This window comes from Schistocerca americana, chromosome 1, assembly GCF_021461395.2.
Source record: "Schistocerca americana isolate TAMUIC-IGC-003095 chromosome 1, iqSchAmer2.1, whole genome shotgun sequence".
Taxonomy (NCBI): domain Eukaryota; kingdom Metazoa; phylum Arthropoda; class Insecta; order Orthoptera; family Acrididae; genus Schistocerca; species Schistocerca americana.
This window is the reverse complement of record NC_060119.1, coordinates 185,296,946-185,324,184: the sequence shown is the minus strand read 5'-3', so window position 1 is coordinate 185,324,184 and position 27,239 is coordinate 185,296,946. Positions and strand designations below refer to the sequence as shown.

General features: G+C 45.0%; 1 protein-coding gene across 4 annotated transcripts in view; it reads left to right on the top strand.

Annotated features, from left to right (window-relative positions):
* Positions 1-27,239, top strand: part of LOC124553683 (huntingtin-interacting protein 1) — a 487,550-nt gene that overhangs the window by 236,091 nt on the left and 224,220 nt on the right. The gene's annotated exons all lie outside the window — the stretch shown is intronic.

The window sequence follows — 27,239 nt, the reverse complement described above, 5'->3', positions numbered from 1 at the left end:
ATGACGATTGCTGGATTAACTCATCCGCGCATACCACCTAGCGGGATTGTCGGGAACTAACAATGTTGGGCAGGAATAAAACTTGAAGAGATACTGCAGTCAGAGATGTGTCAAACATTTCTGTAAGTCATTTATCCTGTTCACAGTTAAAGATTATTGTATAACTGATTTATAAACACCCTGTATTTATTGGCAGTACAATGCGTGTGAGGCGATATCTCGCCTGAATAAACAAGTGGTTGCTACAATTCTGTTGCTTCATTTTTTCATAAAAATCTAACTTTTTTGAAAAGATCGTGTGGCGTCGATCGCACATGACGATTTGTTTCTTATGGCACATTTTACAACCAAATCACTTAGACAGAATTTTTCTTCGTGTCGTTACTTGCCTTGGAATTAAGTACCATTCGTAAAACCCTTGAAGCTTTTGCACAGTTGACAAATCTTAGTACTGTTCGTAATACCTGAGGAACTTCGTCCATCGTATAGTTATGTCTTCACCGTCGTAAGTTGCATGCCTTCGACCAACAGTCTCCGATCCCGTCAGCGCTGCACTCAGTTCTGCTTCCACCGTCAATAAAATTGATTACGTTAACACCAAGCAGTCGCGGCTCCCCGAAAGACACTTTTCGTCAGCACTTTGTGTGCGTGCAATGCGGCTTAACAAAGCTCTCTAATTCGAATTGGAACTTGGCTCTATCTACTCGTATGGCCAAGTTAATTTTTGCTACTGCTGTGTGTTAGTTCGGCTCTGTCGAGTGATGCTCGATTAAGCAAATAAAGAAAAGCCTTTAAGCTGCATGCCAATTGCTTACTATTGGGCCGCTGTTCGGGTCTCGCTCGTCTTCAGGAATGCGGTAAAGGATGTAATACAAAAATTAAATTATATCTGGTGTCGTGTCCGATAAAAAAAGATAATAAAAGCACACACCACTTAGACTGCCCACATCCAGGCTCACGTGAACTGCCTTCAAATAAAGTAGTTAAGCATCTTACGTGGGTCAACAAGAAATAAAATTCCCTTGAAAAATATAAGCATTTAATTACATTGCAACTTGTTAAACTCAAGAGGTAAAACCAACAGCTCATGCTAGCTTCAGTAGATACCTCTTGCAACAGGTGTTCATAATTAAAGTACAGCTACTCACAACGGCTGTAATTATCATATGGCAGCGAACTTAGTAGATATAGTAATACGTTAATGCGGAAACGATTTACGTCGAAAAAAATAGTTCCAGTTGTGGCCACGAGGTGAAAATTCGAGCTGGAACATACCAAAAGCTGACTGGGGACTTTACTCCTCCCTGGCGACCTTTCCGGACCACGATTTTCTGAGTTGTGACAGTCAGGTCGAATACCTCACGGCTGTTATCATCAATGCTGCCGAACGTTCCATTCCTCGTACTACCTCTTCTTCACGTCGCGTTTCCGTCCCCTGGTGGAACGAGGCTTGTAGAGTCGCTATCAGTGCTCGACGACGTGCTTTACGCACCTTTCGCCGCCATCCTACGTTGGCGAATTGTATTGAATACAAACGACTCCGAGCGCAATGCCGTAGAGTCATCAAAGACAGCAAAAAAGCTTGTTGGGCCTCTTTCACGAGCTCCTTTACCAGTTTTACTCCCTCTTCCGTTGTTTGGGGTAGCCTGCGCCGGCTGTCGGGCATTAAGGCCCACTCCTCAGTACCTGGCCTGACCTCAGGTAATGAGGTCCTTGTTGATCCTGTGGCTGTCTCCAACGCCTTTGGCCGCTTTTTCGCGGAGGTTTCAAGCTCCGCCCATTACCATCCTGCCTTCCTTCCCAGGAAAGAGGCAGACGAGGCTCGGCGACCTTCCTTCCACTCGCTGAATCTGGAAACTTATAATGCCCCCTTTACTATGCGGGAACTCGAACGTGCGCTTGCACTGTCCCGGTCCTCTGCTCCGGGGCCAGATGCCATTCACGTTCAGATGCTGGCACACCTTTCTCCGGCGGGCAAAAGCTTCCTTCTTCGTACCTACAATCGCGTCTGGACCGAAGGTCAGGTCCCCATGCGTTGGCGTGACGCCGACCCAAACCCGGGAAGGATAGACACCTTCCTTCTAGTTACCGCCCCATTTCTCTTACAAGCTGTGTCTGTAAGGTGATGGAGCGCATGGTTAATGCTCGGTTAGTCTGGATTCTTGAGTCTCGACGGCTACTTACCAATGTCCAATGCGGCTTTCGTCGCCTCCGCTCCGCTGTTGACCACCTTGTGACCTTGTCGACATTCATCATGAACAACTTTTTGCGAAGGCGCCAAACGGTAGCCGTGTTCTTCGATTTGGAGAAGGCTTATGATACCTGTTGGAGAGGAGGTATCCTCCGCACTATGCACAGGTGGGGCCCACGCGGTCGCCTGCCCCTTTTTATTGATTCCTTTTTAACGGATCGAAAGTTTAGGGTACATGTGGGTTCCGTATTGTCCGACGTCTTCCTCCAGGGGAACGGAGTGCCTCAGGGCTCCGTCTTGAGCGTAGCCCTTTTTGCCATCGCGATCAATCCAATTATGGATTGCATTCCACCTAATGTCTCAGGCTCTCTCTTTGTCGATGACTTCGCGATCTACTGCAGTGCCCAGAGAACATGCCTCCTGGAGCGCTGCCTTCAGCGTTGTCTAGACAGCCTATACTCATGGAGCGTGGCAAATGGCTTCCGGTTCTCTGAAGAGAAAACGGTTTGTATCAACTTTTGGCGATATAAAGCGTTCCTTCCGCCATCCTTACATCTCGGTCCCGTTGTTCTCCCATTCGTGGAAACAACTAAGTTTCTAGGGCTCACGTTGGACAGGAAACTGTGTTGGTCTCCGCATGTCTCTTATTTGGCGGCCAGTTGTACACGTTCCCTTAATGTCCTCAGAGTTCTTAGTGGTTCATCTTGGGGAGCGGATCGCACTGTCCTGCTTCGCTTGTATCGGTCCATAGTCCGATCGAAGCTGGATTATGGGAGCTTCGTCTACTCGTCTACTCGTCTGCTCGGCCATCCCTCTTACGCCGTCTCAACTCCATCCACCATCGGGGGATACGTCTTGCGACCGGAGCCTTCTACACTAGTCCTGTCGAGAGTCTTTATGCTAAAGCTGCCGAATTACCATTGACCTACCGGCGCGACGTACTGTTGTGTCGGTATGCCTGCCGGCTGTTGTCTATGCCCGACCACCCCTCTTACCAGTCCTTCTTCGCCGATTCTCTCGACCGTCAGTACGGGTTGTATGTGTCTGCCTTGCTGCCCCCCGGAGTCCGCTTCCGTTGCCTGCTTCGACAATTGGATTTTGCCCTCCCTACCACCTTCAGAGAGAGTGAGAGCCCGACGCCACCTTGGCTCCAGGCTCTGGTTCATATTTATCTCGACCTCAGCTCACTCCCGAAGGAGGGTACTCCGGCTGCAGTGTATTGCTCACGGTTTGTCGAACTTCGTGCTCGACTTGCCGGTCACACCTTTATTTACACCGATGGCTCCAAAACTGACGATGGTGTCGGCTGTGCCTTTGTCGTCGGGGCCGCCACCTTTAAATACCGGCTCCTCGACCAATGTTCCAGCTTTACGGCCGAGCTTTTTGCTCTCCATCAGGCCGTTCAGTATGCCCGCCGCCACCGCCATTCATCGTATGTACTCTGCTCTGACTCACTCAGTGCTCTTCAGAGTCTTGGAGCTCCCTATCTGGTCCATCCCTTGGTTCAACGGATACAGCAGTCCCTCCATTCTTTCGCTGATAATGGTTCTCCTGTCAGCTTTTGTGGGTTCCCGGACATGTAGGAGTGCCTGGGAATGAGGCTGCGGATGCTGCAGCCAAGGCTGCAGTCCTCCTGCCTCGGCCAGCCTCCCATTGTGTCCCGTCATCTGACGTTCGTGGCGATGTTTGTAAGAGGCTTGTGTCGTTGTGGTGGGATGCTTGGTCATCCCTCCAAGGAAACAAGCTCCGGGCAGTAAAACCGCTCCCAACTGCTTGGACAACCTCCGCCCGACCATCTCGGCGAGAGGAGGTCCTTCTGACCAGGTTGCGGATTGGACGTTGCCGGTTTAGCCACCGCTACCTGCTCTCCGGTGACCCAGCCCCGCAGTGCCCTTGTGGTCAGGCATTAACAGTGCGCCATGTTTTATTGTCGTGTCCCCGCTTTAGTCAATCTCGTGTTGTCCTGTCCCTGCCATCTACTTTACCGGATATTTTAGCTGATGACGCTCGAGCAGCTGCTCGTGTTCTGCGTTTTATAACTTTGACTGGCTTGTCCGAAGACATCTAACTTTTTTACTTATTTTATCTGCATCTTTGTCAAGCCTTTCTGGTGTCCCCCCTCCTCTTGAGTTTTACTAGATTCCATGTGCTCTAATAACTGTGACTGGGCGCTAATGACCTCAGTAGCTGAACGCCCTTAAACCCCACAAAAAAAGAGGTGCAAATCAGGCGCTGTACACGCTACGACATCCACGCTGTCATTTGACTAGCCCTTAATGTTAATGCACAGTATGGCTATCGAAAAAGAGACGTGTACTGTTAGTGAAACTGTTTTGTGTGAACGGCAGCAATTACAGTGTTGGAATGAGAGTGTATCTCCGACTGAAAGTTTGAGAAACTGCCAGATGTCATTTAATGGTTAACAGAAAATTATAATGAAATTCGAAAACATGGTTGAACTTGATGTGCCGCCTGGAAGAGGAAGACGTGCTCTCCCGGTGGAAGTTTGTTGCTTTAACTGACACTGCAGCATGTGTATCGGGCAGTGCTAGTATTCGTGCAGCGTCACGAAAAGTATTCATCCCACCGTCAACATACGGAAAGTTTCGCGGTCTGTTTTACACAGGTACCCGTTCAAAGTCCAGACGGCGCAGCAACTGAAACCTCATGGCTCGCAGCAATGTTTTGGTTATGCCCTTCGGCTTCTGACACGGATCGAAGTTGATGACATTTGACCGGACGGTAATCTGCGGAATGGCGAGGCTCATTTTACAGTACAGGGCGCAGTGAATACACAGAACTGCCGAATTCGAGGTACTGTGAAACTGCGTCTAGTGCACGAAGCACCGTTGCCCTCGCCGTACGTGACTGTGTGGTGTGGATTCATAAGCACCTTTATTCTCGGTCCTTTCTTCTGTGAAGAGAGCACATCTAGAGGGCCTGTAAGGTATACCGTGACGCCTGCGCTTCATCGAGACCTCCTTATGCGGCGTGTAATTCCTGCTTTGGAAGAAACAGCTGTAATCTTGCAAGATGGGGCAACACTTCACGTCGCTCGCCCAGTGGAAGATATGCTTCCACGAACGTGTTATTTCAAGAGGTTTTCCAGATGCGTGGCCCGCAAGATCATCTGAATCCATGTGACTGCTGGCTCTGGGGATATCTAAAAGAGCGCGTTTACCAGGGACACGTTCGGTCTCTACCTGATCTGAAGGTCAGTATACAGGAACATGTTGCTCACATTCCTCCTGGACTACGAAGTTTTGCTTCCATACGACAGCTACAGCCCATACTGAACCTCTGTGAGTAGCTGCACTTATAACCACCCGTTCGGTACATAATCCATGCGTTCTAGTGCTCAGCTGTGTAAATTGGCAGAGCTGGCACGGCCACTGATAAACAGGCTTCTCGGCCACACCGTCGGCATAGGACACTGGAAACCATGGACGGCTAACTAACTTCTTAGTGCAGATGCTGTCTGAAAATGTTTTTTCCACGAGTTGTTTCAATCTTTCATCACAGGGTGATCTGCACACTCGAACACGACTAGAAAGCATATACACTGGGCGAGGTGGCTCGTTGGTTATTCGGGTGGACGAGGGTTCAGTCAAAAAAATGGTTCAAATGGCTTTAAGTATTATGGGACTTAACATCTGAGGTCATCAATCCCCTAGACCTAGAACTACTTAAACGTAACTAACCTAAGGACATCACACACATCCATGCGCGGGGCAGGATTCGAATCTGCGACCGCAGCAGCAGCGCGGTTGCGGTCTGAAGCGCCTAGAACCGCTCGGCCAACGGTTCAGCCCCGCGTCCGGCCGACCATAGTTATATTTTTGTGATTTCCCTAAATCGCTCCAGCGAAATGCCGGGATAGTTACTGTAAAAGGGCACGGCTTTTTTCCTTCCCCGTCGTTAACACAATCCGAGTTCGTGCTCCTTCTGTAACGAGCTCGATGTCGATGAGACTTTAAACCTCGTCTTCCTTCTCCAGGAAAGCATACAAGTACGCGTAATAAAGTAAGACTGAGGGATCAATCCACATGGAGCCAGAGTTTATAGTACTTCAAACGCTTTCAATTCTGCAAGTTCATCAGAGCTGCGTGAAGCTCAGTGGAAACCATGTAAGGAACTACTGTACTCAAGTCACATGCCACGTAAGTTTAGTGTTCATAATACTCTACACAATTAGAAGTGTCTGCCATTTAAACTGAACATTTCGTAAGGACAACCGAAAGAGAGGACGCGAGGGCAAAAATATAGCGTGGTGTGTGCAAGTCAAGGATACTAGTTTTTAAACATAGTTTTAACAATTTTTTTCTGATGGCTTACAATCATATAAACATATTGGAACTAGCATCGAATAATTAATGTTAATTGCCTACTTTTTACGATTTTTTGACGGCTGGTCGATAGATAAAGATAATTTTTGAGAATGGTGTAACATCCTTGATTTCTATACAGAACACTACAGTTTTGCGCTACTGTAACTGTCGCTGATGGTATTGCATAAACACGATATGTTCACTGTAAATTGTCCTTCTTTTACGAAATACTCAATTTAAAGTGCCCGACATTATTTTTTGTACAGATCATTTAAATACTTAGCTTATGAAGTTGTGTTGAAGTAGCCTTCAGCCCGAAGGCTGAAAAGTGGCGCTCAACATGCTGGTCTATCCTGTACAAGCCACTCCATCTCTGTATAGACTAATTACTGCATCCTTATTCATTCGAACCTGTTTACTGTGTTCATCCTTAGTGTTCAAAAATGCTTCAAATGGCTCTGAGCACTATGCGGCTTAACTTCTGCGGTCATCAGTCGCCTAGAACTTAGAACTAATTAAACGTAACTAACCTAAGGACATCACACACATCCATGCCCGAGGCAGGATTCGAACCTGCGACCGTAGCGGTCGCTCGGTTCCAGACTGAAGCGCCTAGAACCGCTCGGTCACAACGACCGGCCCAGTTTTCTGCTTCTCCTACCAATTGTGTAGTAATACTCGTCGAGGTTATAACATAGTAATAAAAACACGTTGCTTTACTTACGCATCAAAATGTAATGAACCTACCTGCAAAGTGACCGTTAGTAGGATATTAGACTCTTAGGGATCTTTGTTGTGTACAATATTTAATCACTTGTCATATTACTGGATTTCGAAGTAGCATTTACGTGTAGCGCAATAGCTTACATGATGGACAGAATGTTTTAAAGCTGTGCGTTTATTTTTATTTTCCTTCCTTTGCCACAAGTTTTTTAATCTCTCTGTAACTCAGAACACACTTCTTTTTGTAAGGCGATGGTTGCAATGTCAGTTCTGGCGTGCCTATCATACCTTTCTTAGCGGTACTTGTAATTCTGGCAAAACAAGTTTTTTGAAAAATGAAGGTTGTCCCGCGCTTACCATGGGTCGAATTACATGTAAAACTGCCTTGCTCTGCGGAGAGAGAAAGTATTGGGTTAACCTGCACGCACGAAGGTAATTCTATAGTCCCTGGATTAGGATCCCCACTAAGAAATGCAAAGTGATGCGCCTCCGACGGCACTGGTGCGCGAAGGAAACAGCCGTCTTTAAAGATACAGGGGTCTTGTTTTAAGTGTGACCTCGTGTCGCCTTGTCTACACGCGACTCTGCTGCGGAAAGGCGCTTACCGAGAATAATGGGGCCTTGTAGCGCGAGTTGTTTCGAAAGGCCCTCTTGGCTGTCGTGAAATTCGCTACAAGCAAGTGTTACTCCTGCTCTTTACATGCAGTTGTTTCAGCTGCTCTCGCCAGCAGAAATCGAAGATTTTCGTCCCGGGCTATAACGACGCCAAGCTACATTTCAAGAGCTTGAGAAATGATAAATCTGACTGACGAGAGAATTTGGGAGGTGAGACTATGTGACAGTAACTACAATTAACTGAAAACTATTGTAGCTATACATTCTGATTCTGTGATAATGATATAAATTTTCAAGGATGACTGAGAAGGGTGAATATATCAATTTGTGGTAGCAGGCCCCTGTTCCGTTTTGGGAGGATGTGTATTGACAAAACCAAGAAAAACAAGCCCATTAAACTTCGACTCTGAAGTGCATGCTTTAAGAACTGTGAGCATTCGTTGTTCTTCGCTCTGCGAAACAAATCTCTTGCAGCATGCATTTCAAAGCCCATGTTTATTAGACAATTTTTTCCATACTACCATAGATGATGTTCCCATCAGAAAGTCTTTCGATTATAACTTTTGACACAGGTATTTTCAGGTCAGGGTTCCTCATCTCAAATTGATACTTTTACCCTTCTTCCATCGTCACTGAAAGTTTGTATCATCATCATGAAATGATCCTGTATACAGGGTGATTGTTACACTACTGGCCATTAAAATTGCTACACCAAGAAGAAATGCAGATTATAAACGGGTATTCATTGGACAAATATGTTATACTAGAACTGACATGTGATTACATTTTCACACACTCTGGGTGCATAGATCCTGAAAAATCAGTACCCAGAACAACCACCTCGGGCCGTAATAACGACCTTGATACGCCTGGGCATTGAGTCAAACAGAGCTTGGATGGCGTGTACAGGTACAGCTGCCCATGCAGCTTCAACACGATACTACAGTTCATCAAGAGTAGTGACTGGCGTATTGTGACGAGCCAGTTGCTCGGCCACCATTGACCAGACGTTTTCAATTGGTGAGAGATGTGGAGAATGTGCTGGCCAGGGCAGCAGTCGAACATTTTCTGTATCCAGAAAGGCCCGTGCAGGACCTGCACCATGCGGTCGTGCGTTATCCTGCTGAAATGTAGAGTTTCGCAGGAATCGAATGAAGGGTAGAGCCACGGGTCGTAACACATCTGAAATGTAACGTCCACTGTTCAAAGTGCCGTCAATGCGAACAAGAGGTGACCGAGAAGTGTTACCAATGGCACCCCATACCATCACGCCGGGTGATACGCCAGTATGGCGATGACGAATACATGCTTCCAATGTGCGTTCACCGCGATGTCGCCAAACACGGATGCGACCATCAGGATGCTGTAAACAGAACCTGGATTCATGCGAAAAAATGACATTTTGCCATTCGTGCACATAGGTTCTGAGTACAGCAACGCAGGCGCTCCTGTCTGTGATGCAGCGTCAAGGGTAACCGCCGCCATGGTCTCAGATCTGATAGTCCATGATGCTGCGAACGTCGTCGAACTGTTCGTGCAGATGGTTGTTGTCTTGCAAACGTCCCCATCTGTTGACTCAGGGATCGAGACGGATCCGTTACAGCCATGCGGATAAGATGCCTGTCATCTCGACTGTCAGTGATACGAGGCCGTTGGGACCAGCACGGCGTTCCGTATTACCGTCCTGAACCCACCGATTCCTATCTTCTGCTAACAGTCATTGGATCTCGACCAACGCGAGCAGCAATGTCGCGATACTATAAACTGCAATCGCGATAGGCTGCAATCCGACCTTTATCAAAGTCGGAAACGATGGTACGCATTTCTCCTCCTTACACGAGGCATTACAACAACGTTTCACCAGGCAACGCCGGTCAACTGCTGTTTGTGTATGAGAAATCGGTTGGAAACTTTCCTCCTGTCAGCACGTAGTAGGTGTCGCCACCGGCGCCAATCTTTGTGAATGCTTTGAAAAGCTGATCATTTGCATATCACAGCATCTTCTTCCTGTCGGTTAAATTTCGCGCCTGTAGCACGTCATCTTCGTGGCGTAGCAATTTTAATGGCCAGTGGTGTATTAACGTTTAAAAAATCCCGAAGCAATTCGATTACTCTGAGAATAAGGCACATGGGGTAGCAAATGTCGTGAAATACCCGAAAAGTGGAAGACAGATGTTGAAAGTATGAGGACACCAAATGACGTACCTCTCCGTACGTGGAGTGGTTGAGCTTACTCGTCTGTAGCATCTGATCACCCGAACAGTGGCCTAGTATTCCTGTCGATCTGGGTCTGGGTCCGCATATGCGACTGTAGCACGTGTGACTCAGGGCTTGAGTTTTGCGTCTGGCAAGCAGTATTTTTGTCACTGCATTAGACAATTACGTGCTTCCTTTGATGTAAGATTTGTTGTTTTATTCACCTGTTCCATGGTCTACGCTGGTTTCACTGCGAACCACAGTACAACAAAAACCTACCGCATTGCGTCACACGTAAATTAGTATGAGATTCCAAATTGCATCGGTACCAGTAAATGACCTACGTTTTCTTTACTAAATATTGCTTGTAAACATAAAAAAGGAACAAAAGGAAAGAAACGCAAACCAAGACCAGATTTTACATGGCTACAGCGACGACACTAATTTTGTGACTTCTACGTTTACAACAGATCACATTTACAGGAGGTGTTCGAAATTTGCACCGTTTGTTCGAAAACAACATCGCTCACTCATCCCTTCACGCCTAAGCCCAACCGCTACACGTACGTCTAGGTATGTCCTTTGGTGACGTCACATGTTGAACAATTGTTATAAGTTTTTGGGGGTAGTATTTCCCGACATATGCAACCTCGTGTGACTTAGATCAAATTCCTTGACTCATCGTCATCGAAGTCACTTCGGGGTTTTAATCGTTACTACGAATCACCTTGTATAAATGTTCTGAGAGTCAGTCTCTGAATAAAAGTGTTTTGTAAGTTCGTGTGAGATGAGTTACATGAATAACCTACAACCTTGATTGGAAATACTGTCCGTTAAATTGTTTTTACCTGGGAAATAGACGTTTCGCATACCTACGTAAATGCGATTTTGTTGCTGTCTTCTCAGATTTACTTTCCAGTGCGTTAAGGAATTATGTTTTGGATTTCACCGTCGCTCCACCATTTACTGTCCTTAGTTTCCCATCTAATCTCATGGATCACTTACTTTTGAAACAGAATGCACAAATTCAAAATTACATTTTTCAGGTTCTGTTCCAGTGTCTTTCGAAATTTATCGAAAGAAGATATTAGTTACATTGAGGCTGTGTACTTGCTTGACAGTTGGCGATGAAAGAACGGTCGGCCCGATAGGTGACCCGTTGCCGAACTGTGATCAAGGAGCGGGTGCGGCTTTTCGATTACAAAGTTGTTTGGAGCGGGATTCACTACTCCCTGATAACACAGCAACAATCAAAACTACTGGCTCCTAGTGAATGTGTCCCGACAGAGCGAATACTGACATATCGGTCGGAAAACTTACTGCGACGACTTTTTGGGAAATGAAATCTTGTGCGCATGAGGTTCATAGAAAAATGTAATTACGTAGAGCCATTATAGTGAGGTGCTCGATCGATTCCAGAAGAAATTGAAGACAACGGAGACCCAGTTAACCAACGAAAGTGGTGTTCACCACTACAACTTGCCAGATTATTCCTCTGAAGTTTCCGCCACAAAACCGTGTTGATTGTGTTTGTGTCATGAGTTACTGCCGCACCCTCAGTATTTGCCCTACCTGGTTCCCTGCGATTTATTCTTATTCACATACGTGAACAAAGTGCTTGAAAAAAAAAATGTTCAAATGAGGTTATTCGAAAGGGTTTTGGAGTGCTTGGCACTTCATATTTTCACAAGTTAAAAAATGACTCGGACCCTTGGAAAAAGTACGAAGTTGGAAAATATTTTAAACAAAAATGCCCTAATTTCTAACATACTTACTGAACTATCGTTTGAAGAAAAGCACAACGCAAAAAAGTACTTTGTTTTACGAGTCGGTGATTGTATAACTGTACGGAAATTCCAAGTTTAGCTGTCTTCAGATGAGATTTTTTTTCCGTGTGCGATGGGTGTAATACGTACTGAAGCTGGTTGATGTATCAGTGCCAGTCTACAGTTGCTACGAATTTAGTAAGTTAGGACTCGCTTTAGCTCCCAATACATCGCCGGGCTCTTGGGAGTTATTGCAGAAGTAGATGGCGGTCTTGAAGAGGAAATGACTCCCGTTTTACTCGCTGCCCGGCGCTGAATGCCGCCAGCGGGCTGCAAAGGGTTAGCTCCGCAGTTAGCTTGCCGGCGGCGGGGCGTCCGCCTCATTTCCGAGCGCATTCTCGCGCTCCACTTGCATCGGAAACCATTTCCGGCCTCACCCCCCAGCTCCTGCTGAGAAAGGTTCTTTGTTTCGGTGGGATCGCCTCCCCAGCCCCCGTTGCCTGGCAACCGTAATCAGCGACGGGGAGCCGCTGGCCTCTCGCAGCTGTCAGGTCCAGCGCAGATGGTCCTTCCACTTCTCGAGACGATTGTCTTCTTCTACGCTCCGCCTAGAGTCAGTGTTCTGACCAAATTCTCTGTTCCCAGTGTTAACGAGCAAATAAATTTCGTCTTCAACAGAGTTTCTTAATCATCCTTCTAAGTAGAACCCTAGTTAATATCCACTTTTGTTGTCGAATCCCTGGTTTGTTTCTATAGTATGTTGTTAATATGACCTTCACCAAAAGAGTTCATTTGTAACGAAATGACGATGTTTGTCAATATTAAAATTTATAGATACACGATGTCCCTCCATCGACTCATCTAGACGCATTTTATCTGGTGTTCCGGCACGTATTTACAATTTCACTTTTTCAATGTGTAGCTGGAGTCAGCCCAAATAAATAAAGCTCATTTCGTCTTTCATGTGACGCTCAGTGTCGACGGAAAGCGTCAGTTTTTCCCGTTTAAACAAAATTATCTGTATATTGAGCAAGCAATAAAGGAAGCAAAAGAAAAGTTCGGAGTAGGTATTAAAATCCACGGAGAAGAAATAAAAACTTCGAGGTTCGCCGATGACATTGTAATTCTGTCAGAGACAGTAAATGACTTGGAAGAGCAGTTGAACGGAATGGGCAGTTTCTTGAAAGGAGGGTATAAGATGAACATCAACAAAAGAAAAACAAGGATAATGGAATGTAGTCGAATTAAGTCGGGTGATGCTCAGGGAATTAGATTAGGAAATGAGGCGCTTAAAGTAGTAAATGAGTTTTGCTATTTGGGAGCAAAATATCTGATGATGGTCGAAGTAGAGATGATATAAAATGTAGACTGGCAATGGCAAGAAAAGCGGTTCTGAAGAAGAAAAATTTGTTAACATCGAGTATAGCTTTAAATGTCAGTAAGTCGTTTCTGAAAGTATTTGTATGGAGTGTAGCCATGTATGGAAGTGAAATGTGGACGATAAATAGTTTAGACAAGAAGAGAATAGAGGCTTTTGAAATGTGGTGCTACAGAAGAATGCTGAAGATTAGATGGGTAGATCGCATAACTAATGAGGAGGTATTGAATAGAATTATGGAGAAGAGGAGTTTGTGGCACAACTTGACTAGAAGAAGGGACCGGTTGGTAGGACATGTTCTGAGGCATCAAGGGATCACCAATCTAATGAACTGAACTGTTGAAAGAACATAAATCTAAATGGTTCAAATGGCTCTGAGCACTGTGAGACTTAACGTCTGAGGTCATCAGTCCCCTAGAACTTAGAACTACTTACACCTAACTAACCTAAGGACATCACACACATCCATGCCCGAGGCAAGAATCGAACGTGCGACCGTAGCGGTGGCGCGGTTCCATTCTATGGCGCCTAGAACCGCTCGGCCACCCCGGCCGGCACATTCGTCTAGACCAGGGTTTCCTAAACTCTGTTCCTTGCACCATTAGTGTTCTGCGGGAAGTAAGTGGTCCGAGAAAAACTATTAACAACACTGGGTTTTATCCTGACATTTGACCGATACTGTTTTTAAAAAATTTATTATTATTTCTGGTCTATGGTTATATACGTTTCTATATTGAAGTAATCACTGAATAAAATATTCTTATGATTTTTAAAATTTCTATTAACCTTCAATATAGACAAGGTGTTCCATCGAAGTACAAGAATTCTTAGAATATTTCGTCAGAGGAAAAGTTTGGGAACTCCTGGTCTAGACATTTTTGCTGCTTAAGTCATATTAGCGATGCTTAAAATGTATTCGTGCAGGTTATAATGCAAATTGAGTAAAGCGCTATTTTCGTTTCTAGATTTTAAACATGCCTGAAACAGCAACTGTTGAAATTCTTCACGGTAAATGATGACATCCAAAACAGTTGCAAGATAAAGATTTATTAAAGTTCTTGACCACGGTTTCGGTATATTTAAGTATACATTCATCAGAAGTAAAATACCTAAAATCATATCCTGCAATGGAGATTCATAAAACAAATGTGCCAAAGGCGTCGTCAGTAGTTAAAACATAATCTCCATTTATACAACATAATTATGGACAGAGGGTCGATGCTAACACAGCTTAGCATCAGTACTTCGCCTATTAATGGCACAATTGTTTTATGGATCTCCATTGCAGGATGTGATTTGAGGTATTTTACTAATGATGAAGGTATATTTAGATATACCGAAACCGTGGTCAAGAATTTTAATAAATCTTTATCTTGCAACTGTTTTGGCTGTCATCATTCACCGTGAAGCTATTTTCGTTATTAATATCCCATATGGTGCTATGGAAGGAAGCTGAAAATTAGGTGTCCTGGTAAGATATGGGAAGGTATTCCGCAGAATCGATGAGAAAAGGACCTTGTGGTACAGAGTGATAAGAAGTGTGCCGATACATCAGAAGTAACATAAGGGGGACGAAGGTGCCAGAAACTGTGTAGAAAGGCAGAGGCTGAGATATATACAACAACTAATTAAGAGTTTGGCACAGGAGAGGAATCAGTGGCTAGCCGCATCAAGTAATCAGAAGACTGATGGAAAAAAAATAGAACAAGATTTGAGTTTCCGAGGTAAGAAGAGTTAAACAGACAGCGACAATCCATTGCCATGAGCAAGTTCGTAAAGCACTGCTGTTTCACACTTGGTAACGACACAGCGGGTGGTGGCGAGGCGAGAGCAGGTGTAGAGCAGAGGGCCGGCCCCTCTGCTTTCAGCAGGATCGCCGTCTCGAGTGGGCGTTAAAAGCGCTCGCAGCACGGGCTGCCCACGGCCGCTCAATAGCAATCCCCTTTCCCTCGCCTCCGGTCTTAATTCTGGCGCTCCCCTACTTCCGGCCCGGTCCTGCGTGCCTGAGGGGACGCATTTGTGGTTCCTCTTCCGCCCTCAGGCTGCGTTCTATATTTAACGCCTAGTGGACGCGTACATATCCTCCCCAAACTCGTCGCTCAGTCGGATGCTGGGCTTAACGCAACAGGCGTCACGAAATACGATAACTCTCACCCTGCAATGTTCCTTTTCCCGAAAAGTATGAAAAACCGCTGCAGCTCATGACCTTCGGGGAGTAATAATCTTCAGGGATATCAAACAGAATGTTCACATAGGCCCACTCGTTGGAAGATCGGATGGCGCCCATCGGTTTATTGGCAGAATACTAGAAAAATATGTTTACAAAAAGGATTGCTTAAAAACCTCGTGCGACCCATACTGAATTATAACTGAAGTGTGTGTGAGACCCGTACTAACTGGGACTGACTAGGAATTTTGGACTTAAAGAAGGGCAGCATGAAAGGTCACAGGCTTGTTTGATGCTTGTAAGAGAGACGCGCAGATACTGGGAAGCTGAATTAGTGAATGAATGGTCGAAATAGACGAAAACTATCCCCATGAAAAGTTGATTCCAGAAGTTTCAAGGACCAGCTGTAAGCGAAGAACCAGGCACATTCTACAACCCCACGTATCACTCCCGTAGGGATGGCTAAGACAAGACAAGACCAGTGTAACCTCCCAACAGAAAATTCTGTAACCTACCAATAATACAATGTGACTAATATCTCAATAAAAATGTGGTTCACTAATAACCTTTCAATATTGACTGTGAATTTAAACTGGTAAATTTTGGACATCAGCAGTGCTGCGTCATGGCCCTGAAAGATAATTCCAAATAAATTGAAAATTTTTACCTCAATTAAGTCGCCGGGTAACGCGTATATATCTGCTCTCATAAGAAATTTTTCTGGCACAGCCCAGTGCAATGCTGGCCGATACATTTGTCATGTATAAAAGAGACAACTGATTTTTCTTTACAATGATCGGGATGACCATGGATTGGAGAAATTAGTAAATTCTTTAAACTGAGATGAATAATTGTCAAAAGTTAATTTTTTTATGAGAAAGATTATTATTGAGAGATTTTTAAGACATTTTACACAACAATAGTACATATGCGCGACGCTGCTTTTACCTTACATTACAATGCTCAGGCACCGCCATCGCTCCCCACGACCGGTCTCGCGAACTCCATTCACCAGGCTGCTAACTACTGCTTTGCATTGCATTGTTTGGGGGGAAGAGACCAAACAGCGAGATCATCGGTCTCATCGGATTAGGGAAGGACGGGCAAGGAAGTCGGCCGTGCCCTTTCAAAGGAACCATCCCAGCATTTGCCTGGAGCGATTTAGGGAAATCACGGAAAACCTAAATCCGTATTCTCTTATAGCTTACATATCGCAGGGAGCGCGTGAGCAATCCATCGAAATTACATCTGCTAGAGTGCGCTAGCAACAAATTCTTTAATCATGGATCTCAGTGCGCGTAGAGCAGCAGGAAGAAGCCCTAATAATTGGTACAATGGTAAGTACCCTCTGCAATGCACTTCAGTGGTTTGCAGAGTATAGCTGTGGCTGCAGATATGGTCAGGCCGAAGTGCAAAGCTTGCAATCCAATTGGATGATTTAATGGTACCACACGCGAAGTGATCTCTTTACCAACGCACCCTCATAAAGCTTCGACACTGCTGTTGTTGATGGTTGTTAAGCTCGAAGATCTCTCCACACTAGTTGTCTTATTCAACTCTCGTCACTGCTGCATTCGTGCTGCATCGTAGACACATTTCTACATCTACATCGATGCTCCGCAAGCCACCGCACGGTGCATAGCGGAGACTACCCTATACTACTACTAATTTCCTTTCCTATTGCACTCGCAAACACAGCCAGGGAAAAGCGACTATCTATATGCCTCCGTGTGAGCCCTAACGTCTCGTATCTTATCACCGTGATCCTTACGCGCATTGTATGTTAGCGGCAGTAGAACCGTTCGGCAGTCAGCTTCAAATGCCGGTTCTCTAAATTTTCTCAACAATGTTTCTCGAAAAGAACGTCGCCTTCCGTCCGAGGATTCCCTTTTGAGTTTCCGAAGCATCTCCGTAATACTTCCGTGTTGTCTGAACCTACCGCTAACAACTCTAGCTGTCCGACTTTGAATTGCTTCGACACTTTCCTTCAGTCCGACGTGATACGGATCCCAATCACTCGAGCGTACTCTAGAATAAGTCGCAACAGCGTCCTATAAGCGGTGTCCTTTATGGGAGAATCACTCTTTCCTAAAATTCTCCCAAAAAAACCGAAGGCGACCATTCGGCTTACCTATCGATGTTCTCACATGCTCGTTCCATCTCACATCACTTTGCGACGTTACGCCCAGATATTTAATCAAGCAGGACACTAGTAACGCTGTAACCGAACGTTACAAGTTTGTTCTCCCGATTAATCCGCTTTAATGTAAATTTTTCCTCTTTTAGGGCTAGCTGCCATGTATCACACCAAAGTGGAAATTTTGTGTGCGTCGTCTTGTACCTTCCTACAGTCACTCAACTTATCTTACACCACGGCATAAACAGCAAACAACCGCAAATTACTGCCTAAAGTATCCGCCAAATCATTTGTCATTTACGTATATAGAGAACAGCACCAGTCCTATTACACTTCCATGTGGCACTTCTGACGATACCCTTTCCTTTCATGAACGCTCGCTGTCGAGTACAACATACTGGGTTCTATTATTTAAGAAGTCTTCGAGCCACTCTTAAATAATATTTGTGAACTTATTCCTTACGCTCGTACCTTACTTAACAGCCTGAAGCGGGGCCGAAAATTTAGAAAAATGGAACCTGCATGTTGCCCTTCATCCGTAGTTCGCAATATATCATATCCTATTGTAACATGCATTCGACACATGTTCTCTCTGGTATTCCCCTACCAACGTGTCTTTTTTAGTCAGTTGTGCGACACAGCTCATTCCTCCCAGCTTCGCTTAAGTACCTTTTTATTAGTCCACTCAACCGAGTGAGGTGGCGTAATCGTTGGCACACAGGACTCGCTTTCAGGAGGACCATGATTCGGATCCACGTATGGCCATGGAGATTTAGATTTTCCATGAGGCCGTGGGCCGCACGGACCTATTATCTTCTGAACGACATATTTTCTGAAACAGACCCGGCTGTGATCTTTAGGGCAGGCCAGACGCTGATTTCACAACGATTCCATCAATCAGGATTCTCACTCGAGATCCGCTTCCATGACGTCGCTGCCTTTCACGTCTAACACCGCTACCCAGGAGCAGCCAGCTGTAGACGTTCGTGGTCATGGCTTTGTATATTTATTCCTGTTGACTTCCAAACGGCTAAACGCTGGACTTAGACGGTTTTGCTCCCTTCGAAATTTAAGCTTTGTGCCTTCAGTTTGTATCTCAATGCTGAACGTCCTTCGGGACTTTTTATAAAAAGTCAGTGATTTTTTAATGGACTTAACTCAGTGACAGTCGCATGAAGTACTGATGCTCTATTTCAAGGTCTTATATTGAGTGTTGTTTCAATCCACGTCTGAGTGGATGTGCTATTAATCTTTGATATACAAACTTGTCCAGTCAATGTTATCGGATATTTCTTGCGCCGCCGTCGTCGGACATATCATTTATGTTCGATGTGTTGTTAGTTCTATATTTCAGGAAAGAATTTCTTGCTATTACGAACCTACATTTTGTATTCCCTTTCCTTCTACGCAATCAGTTATTCTTCTGGAATAATAGAAAATCTCTAAGATTTATAGCATCCGATTTGCTAATCTTATTCCCACATCATCGAGTGATTCGACTACATTCAATTACTCTCGTTTTACTTTAACTGATGTTCATCAGTTAACGTTTTTATCAAGACACTATCTTTTCCGTTCAACTGGCCTTCCAAGCCCTTTGCCATCTGTGACAGTTTCTTTTACTACTTGATGAGTTTACAGGTTGAACAACTATAAGAGTCACGAACTGATAAAGTCGCCAGTCGCACTGTGATTTGAAAGACAAGGTTACCGGCAAAACTTTCGTGATCACTGGTTTGAATTACGTCATTTTGTGACTGCTTAGAACACTGGACGGTAATGGATGAAGGTTGGAAGGAGGATTATGGTTAAAGGCCCCGTCGACAAGGGAGCTGTTACAGACGAATCAAGTGCCATGATTGTTGATCATAGACGTGGAACATGCAAAGATCGGATGCCGGACGTGATTAGCACCCCATAGCTCCAGAATTCGAGTCCACTGCCTTAACGGTCGCTAGACGGAGAAATTAAGCAGTTGTCTCGTACCTTCACAGCCTGTTGATTGCTATCGTCCTATTTCACAAGACGTATCGAAACGGAATGTTTACCACACCACCAGTTATAAGTTGCGGTTGCGGCCACTCGTTCATTACCCAGTGTGCGAGCCGATATGGCATCCACAGTTCAAAGACACTGGTCTAACGAAGGCACAGGGGCAAACAGTTCAAGATAAACAATCTTCGAGCCCCACAGGAAGCCTACGAGCCCTGCACACTCTGCTTCGCTAGGGTCCGCATCCGATCCTTTCGACGTAGCAGCCAGTCAGCAATTTAGTTCATAATTGACTGGATTTTGCCGCAGTAACGAGGATTCTCATTCGTTCTGTCAGGTGATCTGCTAATAGCACACACCTGCTCAATTTTGTCCACTTGGATTGTATCTCTTATTACCAACATTTACAAGCCAAAATTGAGGAAAGTTTCTACTGACACCATGGAAAATGGCGTAAAAGTCAGACAGGTCCAGAAAGCTCTTGCAAGGTAATTCAGTGAAATCCTCCTCAAGAGCCAGACAACACACAGTTTACAGAAATCTACCCATTTGCTATTGATAAGTCAAGAAACGAGTTGTCTATTGCCAGTGTGCGAAGCAGAATATAGGGTCTATATCCAACAAATCCGAAGCGGGAAGTGCACTACTACGACAGCGACCACCTACAGGCTAGAAACCATTTATGCCGATCAGTTAACAACGCCAACCTAGCCAGGCTTCAGTATTACAGCTTCAGATTACAGCAGCTCGACGTAATGAAGTTAATGGCAAAACAGTGTAGCGGTAGTAAAGTTGGCTGATAGAGCGACATTAGCATTGCGCACACGAAATGACCCAGACGTTAATGCTGTATTTGGAGGGTAACTTCAGTTTTCCTAATTCATCGTGATTTTATGGACAGCATGGACGGCATCGTGATATCCATGAAATTTATAGTATACCAAAATAATAATTGGCTCCTTCTGCCGACCTCTCGACTCAGACGATATAATAGCTTAAAATACATGTTCAAAGCCGGTGGTCGACAGAAAACATCTTCCGAAATAGTACTAAATGCTTTCCCTGAGAATTACTTTGAACAATTACTTTATGAGCCCACACGAATTGTAGATGGTTGCGGAAACACACTTGACCTCTTAGCCACATATAATTCTGATTTAATAGAGAGCGTCATGACGGAGACAGCGATTAGTGAACACAAGGTCATTCTAGCGAGGCTCAAAACCACTCAAAATGAACGCAAAATATATTTATTTAAAACAGCAGATAAAAATTCGCTTGATGCCTTCCTAAGAGTCTCCATTCCTTCCGAGCTAACTCTGTAAGTGTAGAGCAATTCACCTGCCATACTCAGCCATGCAGTAGTCCTACATTACTGTGTTGCATTAGGTGCTAGTTGGTCGAAGCTAATTGTGTATCTGTACCTCAAGAATAATAGTGCTGCAGTGAATATTGAAGAATAGGGACAGATAATCAAACCCAGTATCGACACCTGCCCTACGCCTATGGAATTATTATACCAAGGGGCCGTCTGGCCTGACATTTCGATCTGTTGCGGATAACCATCAAGCAACAGAATAACACCGCTTGAAGATACAATGATACTGCGGGAACATTTGGATTCAAGTACAAGGCCGAGCGAGGTGGCCCTTTTGTAAGACACTGAACTCACATTCAGTGAGACAGCACTTCAAATACCGTTCGGCTATCCAGATTCAGGTTTTCTGTGGTCGCTCCAAATCACTAAAGGGAAATGTAGGAAATGCTCATTTGAAAAGTACACAGTCAGTTTCTTTCCGCAATCCGAGCTCTGATTTGCTTAGAATGACCTCGTTGTCGGTAGAACGTTGTCCCTAATCTTCTTCAAAAAATGGTTCAAATGGCTCTGAGCACTATGGGACTTACCATCTGAGGTCACCAGTCCCCTAGGACTTAGAACTACTAAAACCTAACTAACCTAAGGACATCACACACATCCATGCCCGAGGCAGGATTCGAACCTGCGACCGTAGCGGTCGCGCGGTTCCAGACTGTAGCGTCTAGAACCGCTCGGCCACGCCGGCCGGCTAATCTTCTTCCTCCTTCATTTACTGCAATAATGGGCTAAGGGTACGTGTTTGGACAAACAATTTAATGAAACATTTAAATGTATTCTTTCAATTTTCTAATGTTCTTTGTTCGGAAAGAATGATCTTTTTGCTACTTATTTTGTTTTCCTAGCGTCTACTTCTCTCGAAACTTCCTGAGTTTAGTACCTGATTCGAAGGAAGCCATTTTGGCAGTGAAATATTACACCAGCGCAAGTTCTGATGCGCGAAACAACCAGTTCTTGGATAGATGAACATTTGACACTTCATTTACATAGCTGTCAGCAGCTGCTAGTGAAATACTTTAATTTTTCCTCAAATCGCGAAGTTTTTCGTAATTACCCTGATTGCTTTCAACCATTTTTTTAAAACTAGATCTCACGCTAGTCACTTCGATACCCCACTTGTTCACTGCGTTCTGCTATGAAAATTCGGACGAAAACCCATTGCGTATTTATGGGAGACTTGTTTTTTTCGCGCCACTCAAGAGTTTTGTTCAAAAATATCATCGGCAAACCTCGTTGTTTATAACACGTTTTTATTACGCCACCATCATGTCGATCTTTCTCTCTGTTCGTCACAAATTGTTCATATAATTTTAAATTATCCTACCGATGAGCTCCAATTCTGTAGAATAATTTCTGAATATACTATGTATACATCAGTCCCCCCCCCCCCCCCCCCCCCCCCCCCCCCCCCCCCCCGCAAATGAAAAGCAATATGGTAACTCGTTCAGTATCCGCCTGAAATAAGAAAAAAAAGGCGGTGAAAATGTTGGGAGAATTATTCAGACGATTGTTTCTCTGCTCCCATATAATGAATACTTTCTTCAGTCACGTTGCTTAACACAGGTTTTCTATAAGTTTTGCACCTTCATTTGTGGTTGCTCACCTTCCGATTGACCTTAATACTTTGCATGCGAGGTATTCTAATGTCGTTTCAAATTGATTTTTTGCATTATGTTTAAGTTTTGAGCACACTCAGCATATCCAGACACCGGTAAAACCGTAAACGCACAGTCGTCCTCGACTGAAGTGGTATAAATTATGTCGGTGTGTCTGATCTAAGCTTTGCAGTCACTAACCTTGCTATTGTGGTAGTTTTCATCGATTTAAAAAGGGCTGCTGCCACTCGTCCACCTTCAGCATTTGAGCCATAAGTACGTACGCTCGCGTTTCAGGCACATACACACTGGGCCATCAAAGGGCGGCGAACGACAGCCAGTCGTTTCGTTGACCGAGATTTGCTTAGTGTGTGCGGGCGGCAAATCTGAGCCATGGAAGCGGTCGGTCTTGATTGCGGTTCGATTTGCTGGAGGTAATATCAAAGCGGTAGCAGTCGGTTGGCGTTGGAGCCCTTGTGGTGTGGACGCCGCGTTCAGTGTATGTTGGTTCAGTAGCGATTTGTTGTCCTTCTAGACCGTGTATGTATTTAAGCTTTCCAGGACAGCCACAAGTCTCACTATGTTTTATTGACCGGTTGTGCTCTTTAATTTAATAAGAGCATCATCAAAAGTCTGGCTTCTACAGTTTAATTTAACACCCCATTACCACTTTAAAGAGCGAAAGCAGTCAGTGAAACATACCGAATGCGGCTTGTGGGTGTCCTGAAAAACTTAAGCCGCCCTTTACCCTGCAGGCAGTGCTTGCTCTAGTGATGGGCGGTATTGATTGTGTTAATTTACTGGAGTATAGAGTGACGTATGTATAGAGCGATAAAGCAGATAGTTTTATCGCGAACGGAAATGTTCATGAACCCTGAGGACTGCGATCATAAAACAGACTGAAATGACTAGACGCTTTGAGGGAAATAAATCAGTTACTAGAGAGTGATATACAGGATGTGGGTGTGAAGCTTGTTTTTATTCACATCTTTACGCCTTGAACGACAAATAGAAACAAATAAAACTGGGACTGACTACTAACTTTCTACTGCTGGTGCAGCTGTCCTGAAAGAGGTGTTATCTTAGGAAATTTTAGGGCCTACACAGTTCAATAGCAATTCTAAATCTGTTTCTTACATTCCAAAGAAATTACGAATGGACATTAATTTTGTCCAGTCACCCAGTCCCTACTTTTTAAAAGAGAGGTCGGCCACCAGCGTCGTTCCTTATTTTTCTGATCATCACCTTGTTGCATTTAAATAAATGCTGCACATGCGACAGCTGAACAGCACGTTACATACCAAATATGCTCACTAATTTTCATGTCTGGGGAGTTAGCTGGCCAGCGGAAGTGCTTAAACTCAGAAGAGTGTTCCTGAAGCCACTCTGTAGCAATTATGGACGTGTGGGGTGTCGCATTGTCCTGATAGGTTGCCCAAGTCCGTCTGAATGGACAACGCACAATGGACATCAATGGATGCCGGTGATCGTACAGGGTGCTTATATACGTTTCACCTATCAGAGACTTACCTAGACGTATCAAGGGTCCCACATCACTCCAACTGCGTACGCCCCACCATAACAGAGCATCCACCAGCTTTGAGAGTCCCCTGGTGACATGCAGGGCCCATGGATTGAGGTGGTCTCCATAGCAGTACACGTCCATCCGCTCGATACAATTCGAAACGAAGCTCATCCGACAAGTCTTCATCAGTACAGTGTCGGTGTTGATGTACCCAGGCTAGGCATAAAAGTTCGTGTCGTGCAGTCATCGATGGTACACGAGTGGGCCTTCGGCTCCGAGAGCCCATATAGATGATGTGTCGTTGAATGGTTCGCAAGCTGACACTTGTTCATGGCCCAGCATTGAAATTGCATCAGTTTGCGGAAGGGTTGCGCTTCTGTCACGCTCAACAACTCGGTCGTCGTTGGTCTCGTTCTTGGAGGATCTTTTTCCGGCCGCAGCGATATCATCTGAGATCTGATGTTTGCTGGATTCCTGATATTTACGGCACACTTGTGAAATGGTTGTACGGAAAAAAACCCACTTTCTCGCTACCTCGGAGATGGTGTGTCCCATAGCTCGTGCGCCGACTAACACCACGTTCAAACTCACGTAAATCTTGATAACCTGAAATTGTAGCAGCAGTAACCGACCAGACAACTGCACCTGACACTTGTCGTCTCATATAGCCTTTGCCGACCTCAGCGCCGTATTCTGCCTGTTCACATATCTTTGTATTTGAATACGCATGCCTATACGAGTTTCTTTGGCGCTTCACTGTAAGTGCACCGGTAAACCTGGTGTCGCAATATTATCGCTCAGACTATGTGCAGGTAACGCACAGCATAAAACGTATCCCTATTGTCGTAGTTGACTGTACTAGAGACAGATTGGTTTCCGCTCCTCGTGAAACGAAATTCATTGAAATTCCAGCAAACGGCGGATGAATACATGGTTAATGTTTACATCAGGTTTATTCTTGCGATGAACATAGTGTAGAGGTAGTAGTAGCAATCAGCACAGCAATAGCAAAGCTTGGGGTCTCCGATTTTTATTAGACTCTTCCGCATTCACTAGTCCTTCAGCAAAAGGATACCGTATTTACTCGAATCTAAGCCGCACCTGAAATTTGAGACTCGAAATTCAAGGGGAGAGAAAAGGTTTAGGCCGCATCTCCAAATCGAAATAAAGTTGGCCCATTGTAATATGAGACACAATTTAGGTCGAATGAATGACGATACAGCTACAGTAGTTTGGTTCGAGTCGTAAGCTTAGCAGTTACGCTTTACCAGGTAGCCATTGCTATGCGTCAGGCGCTTCGTCCGTATTTATACGGGTACCCTTCATTTTTCACGTGCTTCGTCTGGTTTGAATTGATTTCTTTGATCTGATAAGTGCCGTTCTCTTAGTTATAGGTGTTTACGTCACTCTAAGCTGAAACTGCATTATTGTACTGTCTCATGCGTTGTTTGCCGCATTCTGCTAATCAGTGTTTACGACCTGTCGCCGATCGCGGCACGGCTTGTTTTTGTGTGCGCTGCCGCCGCTTGCAATAAAAAAAAAGAGGAATCGTCTCATTCGCGAAACAATGGCAAGAGACTGCTATTTGTTGTTACACTGCTGCTTTATTTGATGTTCTGAACGAGAGTTTAGCGAAGATTTTTCTCCGTTTGAAAATCTTTGCAGACGCCTCTTTAGTGCATTATGTTCTGCACAGAAATTAGTCATCTTAGATTTAAAAATCTAGTCAATTGCCGTGCTTCATTTCTGACTGTATCACTATTAGGCATAAGAATAATACAAATATAAACATGACATGATATGTATATTCTATCGCGTTTGCTGTTGTCTCACTCTAGTGAGGACAGGATTTCAATGAGATAGCAGCAAACACGAAAGTATAAAATGGCAAAATGTTTATATTCGTATTCTTATGGTGAAGAGAATACTGCAAGTGATTAACAATGCATAAAAGTTCCTATTAGCAACCATCTCTTCTCACAGGTAGGAAAAAATTCAGAACGTAGAGTTGGCCATATTGGCAAACATCCCAGTCTTGCCAGACGGATTTTCATAGTACATTGAAATGCTGCTACATTCGAAGATGAACAATACGGAATTTGTATTTACTTCGTTCGATAATGTATGAAAATGCAGTGGTCGAAACTCGGGGCGGAGAAAAAAGCTCATCTTCCACCTTTTGTTTTTTAATTTATTTACTGACGCAGAGGTTTTGGCGCCAGTATTTATCTTTGTGCCTGCAAAGCATGCCTGTGTAGCGCTACATATATTCGACGGCAGAACTTAGTTGTAACGGCACCTAGCAACATTTTCCAGAACTTCCGCATACTTCGCACTCGATTCTAAGCCGCAGGCGGTTTTTTTTGGATTACAAAAACCGGAAAAAAGTGCGGCTTAGATTCGAGTGTAAATACGGATTTTAGGAACTAGTGTTTGCATTCCATTGAGGAAGCCTTTATCTCTGCTCCCGTAGGTCTGTTTATAAATGTTACTGGAGGATTAGCGCCGTTCGCGTGTGCGCAAGAGCCCTGGAAAAGTTCCGTGGGCTGTTGGCTTACAACATTAGCGGTGGCGCCCGCTCGTTAGCGAGTCTGAATGGAGAGCAGCAGCGTCTGTATGACAATGGTTGCCGACGGCGGTTCGCACGCGAGCAGTGTGGCCCGAAGCCGAGTAATTCGGTGGGCGGCCACCTGGCTGCACAGCTGGCGCGTGAATGGGGGCCGAGGGCGACAGGTGTCGGCCATTCATCACGGCCGCGCCCGAGGCCGGCCGAGCCCGCCCGACGCGATCGATAGCAGACGGCCGCCGCCCACCGCTGCCGCCGCCGCCACGCACCCGGCAGCCGCTCTGCTCTGGGGAAGGTCATCTCAAGGCCGTCTGCCAGAGTGGCGCTTCGGCACACGCAGGCTGCGGGCTGACAGATGTCTCTGCGGTCAGGGTATCGTGATCCTTCACGATGGTGCGCCAGCCATTCTAGCCGATCGAGTAAAGCAGCATCTCGCTTATCTTCAGGTTGTTGTTGTTGTTGTTGTTGTTGTTGTTGTTGAGGTCTTCAGTCCTGATACTGGTTTGATGCAGCTCTCCATGCTACTTTATACTGTGCAAGCTTCTTCATCTCCCAGTACTTACTGCAACCTACATCCTTCTGAATCTGCTTAGTGTATTCATCTCTTGGTCTCCCTCTACGATTTTTACCCTCCACGTTGCCCTCCAGTGCTAAATTTGTGATCCCTTGATGCCTCAGAACATGT